At 39.0% G+C, this 4,264-nt stretch overlaps 1 long non-coding RNA gene across 1 annotated transcript; it reads left to right on the forward strand.

Annotated features, from left to right (window-relative positions):
* Nucleotides 1–717: 717 nt before the first annotated feature.
* LOC311033714 lies at nt 718–2,540 on the forward strand. The gene is made up of 4 exons (XR_014599533.1): nt 718–842; nt 1,184–1,230; nt 1,334–1,383; nt 1,664–2,540. It is a non-coding gene; the product is annotated as an uncharacterized lncRNA (long non-coding RNA).
* Nucleotides 2,541–4,264: the final 1,724 nt, after the last annotated feature.

Genomic DNA, 4,264 nt, shown 5'->3' on the forward strand with positions numbered 1-4,264 from the left:
TTTGCATGAAAGGTGTTGATGGGTTCAGTGGCCCTATTGTCTCAGGTCTCTCAGACAATAGGAGCTCCACCTCTATCACCATATTAACCACTTTAGCCCTATTTTATACATAGGCTATTTGAAAATAGCCAATCTACAAGCTTGTAGATCTGCCATTTTCAAACATTTTAATACTTTCACTTTTGGTACTTTAAGTATATTTTGATGCCAATACTTTTTTTAAACTTTTACTCAAGTAACATTTTGAACACAGGCCTTTTACTTGTTTTATTATGTTTATATTTTGTTTGTATTTTTATATTGTGGTATTGCTACTTTTATTTAAGTAAAATAACTGAGTACTTCTGCCATCACTGCCAAAAATACAGGTTACCACCAGTCATGTGGTTAATAAACTATTTAGTTTGTTTTCTAGTCTAGGCCCAGTAGTGCTCAAAAGAACAAAATGTAATGGACTTTTCTTGTAACAAGTAAGAGCATTTCTACATTACACTATTGATACTTTTACTTAAGTATAAAATGTCAGTTCTTTTTTTGTGCTTGTTGTTTAGTGCAAAGCATTAGTACCTCTACATAGTAACGTTTAACTTGTTAAAACTAACTAAACTAAGTAAATAGTTTATTTCCAATCTTTCTCTCTCTCTCTCTCTCTCTCTCTCTCTGACTGCCAACATTTAACATGCACATTCAAATGGTGGGGAGGGGAACATTTGTGTCTATCCAATCAGATGTGTCCAAACAGAGTTTTCAAACATTTGAACTGTTTGGGCGGTTGGGTGAATTCATTCTTCTCAACCATGTACTGCTGGCCTGTTGGTGTTTTTGGACTAGCTTTGTAAATGGTAAGCTGCTATTTTATCTAATTGTAAATCATTAGTAGGTTATACTGTTTATTGTATTTACTTTGATCAGTTCTCTACAGTCTGTTTGATCAGTTGTAGGCTAGTGTTCCTTTACCTGTATGAGTTCAGATTGTTTTAAAACATGTGGCCTAGTCAAGTAGCTAGTCAATTCATATGCCATGATTTAATTTGTCAGCATAATGCAGTATAGTAAAATACACAGACTATACATTTTAGTAACTAAAGTTGGATTGCTTTGTAGTTTGTCTTTACTGTGGCTATATTGAATACAATGGCAAAGCATTGCTTCATCCCACTAACCCCTAAAATGATATTTGCAGGGAGAATTCCATTGATTTCCCCACTGTTGACGAGGAAGTTTTATAAGGTACTACACACCCACACTCTTCATTTAACTTTTTTTTGTGCACTCCTGTTTCAGTTGAAGTTTTCTGAGTTGTACTGGTAATTGCTGTTATATTATTTTACAGTTGTTGGCACCCAGCGGTACATGTGTGAGGACCTTTCGGAGTTTTAACAGGTAATCTCCAGAATAAATTGCAATTTGCAGGACAATGGCTTGGTTTTCAGCAGAAGATTCAGCAGACAGTCAGCAGGCAATACACACACACACACACACACACACACACACACACACACACACACACACACACACACACACACACACACACACACACACACACACACACACACAGTAGTGTGGTAGAGTGTGGTAATTGTATTAACATTGTTGTGTTCCGGTTTCAGTGGTTTTGTGGTTTAATTGTAATTATTTTTTTCTTCTTCTGTTTTTCTTCAAGGCTTCAAGGACTGCCATTTTGGATCTTCAGCCCTCCAGCAGTCCAAAGTTCAGGAGATCATCTCCAAAAAGGACACAGAGCAACTCCAAAGATGGACTTCCATTTTGGATCTTCAGCCCTCCAGCAGGAAGAAGTTCACAAGATCATCTCCAGGACCTTGTACCAAACGCTGTGTTCTCCAGGACCCAATGCTTGACGACAAAGAGCTTGAGGACTATGTTTTTAGTGCAAACATTTTAACTCAAATCTTTGCTTCTGGGGTCCCTGGAACAAAATATATTTCTTTATTTTCTGTATTTCTTCCTGTGGATTATACCAGGGACACATGACTTGGATTTAGCTCTTCCTTGGACCCAGCCACCGTGGATTACATGAGTAGCCTACAAGTGACTTTGTTTTCCTTTTCCCGCTATTTTTCTTTGCTCTTCTTCATGTCACTACTTGCTGACTATATGTCAGTCTATGTGGATTATGCGGTCGACACACACTGACATTTTGCACCGTAATCCTGTGTATAACGCACTGACTTTTAACTTTTTTTTCCAAGCACCTTAACTAACGTCCATAAGTATATCATGCACAGTATACATTGCTGCTATGTTCATGCACATATCTTATCTCAGGTACTAGTGTGAGTATATAGACACAAATTTCACCCACTTTTTTTAATTAAACCTGTGATGTGACAATAAACCTGATTCTGATTCAGAATATTTGAATATATATTTTTTAGAGTGAACATTTTTAACTCAAATCTTTGCTTCTGGGTCCCTGGAACAAAATACTTTTCTTTGAAACAGTTTACCTTATCTGTGTGCTCCTGTTCCATTGTTTTGTATACATTTATTTTTCTTGATCAATAAACATAATTACATGAGTTCTGCCTATGTGTTTTTCTATATTGTTTGTGTGTGTGGATATATATATATATATATAAATTAGTGCAGGTAGTGGGGGGGAACTATAAACCACCCCTCCCATTGGGGGTGGGGGGGGGGGACAAGCCACAGCCCCTGGGGGGGGGGGGGGGGGGGGGGGGGCTTTAAACCACCCTTCCCACTGAGGGGGGGGGGGGGGGGTATAAACTAGGGGGTTTATACAAGAATTAGCATGCAGAATGTGGGGTGGGTGGGTGGGGTTATAAGCCACAGCTTCCAATCAAATGTAGTTTTCTGCACATGCTCAGAAGTGGTTGGGGTGGAAGGGTGAGAGGGGTGGGAGGGGTGGGTGTGTGAGGTCCTTGCTGGCAGACATGCAAATGAAGGTCTCAGAAATGGTACATACACCTGAATATGTGGGAGGTATGTGGGAGGTGGTACATTAATGAATGAGGGCAGCATACACACACATACTCCCTTAAGTATCAGGGGTATGCCTGAGGGAGGGATACCCTCCCAAAATCATTGCTTTTCACCCAGTGATGTCCAGTTGATATAGCCATTTTTGGCTGCATTTATTGAAGTTGTAGTTGTAATGAACATACCAGTCATAATTCCAGTGTGATTTCTGTGGTGATTCTCTGTTCTGCTGTGTTATGTCCCTGTCTGCTTCTGCTCTGTCTGCTTCTGGTAAGAACGGTTTGGCTCCCCACTACCTGTGTCCTAATTACTGCACCTGTGACTCTATATATACACACACCCTGTGCTGTCCATCTAGAGCCGCCACCAAGTGTCCAATAATAATACTGCAGAATAACAAATAATATGTCACCATCATAATGGCTCCTACAATCTAAAATCTACAAGTAACTAGAAACCAAAGTTTGCAAACAATTGTAGGCAAGTAAAAGTACAATATTTGACCCTGAGATGTAGTGGAGTAGAAGTATAAAAAAGAACAGTAGGCTACTGTACCTCAAATTTGTACCCATTGAATTCCCAATTCTTCCTTGCATTAAGTGCATGCAGTTCACTCCTTAGACCTCCCTAACACAAAAACCTTATGCCTTTTCTATTTTATGTTGGTTAAGTTACTGTTATTCTCATGCGCGTCAATCCCGGGGGGGACGTTTTTTTTTTTGCCCCCCCTAGCTTCAGATTGGACCCCCCCCCCAGTTTGGACCCCCCCCAAGTCAGATTGGACCCCCCCCCCCCCCCCCCCAAGTAATTTAGGGTAATTAAAAAATACTTTTAATTTAAGTTAATAGAATCCGAACCCGCTTTTGAAATCATGACAATATTGATTTTAGCCATGGACCCCCATCTGAAAATGTTTTGTGCCAGGGTCGGGGATTGGTACACATTAGCTCAGTTTTCATCATGTAGCCATGGGTGGGCCTGGGTATAAAGCTGGCCCACCCAATAGATTTTGCAAAAAAATATATATATATTTTGATTCATTTATTTATTTTTGATAATAAATCGGTAAAATCAGGCAAAAATGAGAATTAAATAACATAACCCTAACCTAACCCTAACCCTAAAACTGAAATAAAGTAAAAGAAAAAGCACTTTGAAACTGAAGATGATGGCCAATGTTGATAATTGATAACACAATATATATAATATATATATATATATGTTAAAACAATTAAATAAGCCCCCCCTGCAACGTTTCCTTTTTGCCACACATATACACTTCATGGAGTCAATTTTTTTATAC

Source organism: Gymnoscopelus microlampas (assembly GCF_963454915.1).
Source record: "Gymnoscopelus microlampas genome assembly, chromosome: 18".
NCBI classification, from domain to species: domain Eukaryota; kingdom Metazoa; phylum Chordata; class Actinopteri; order Myctophiformes; family Myctophidae; genus Gymnoscopelus; species Gymnoscopelus microlampas.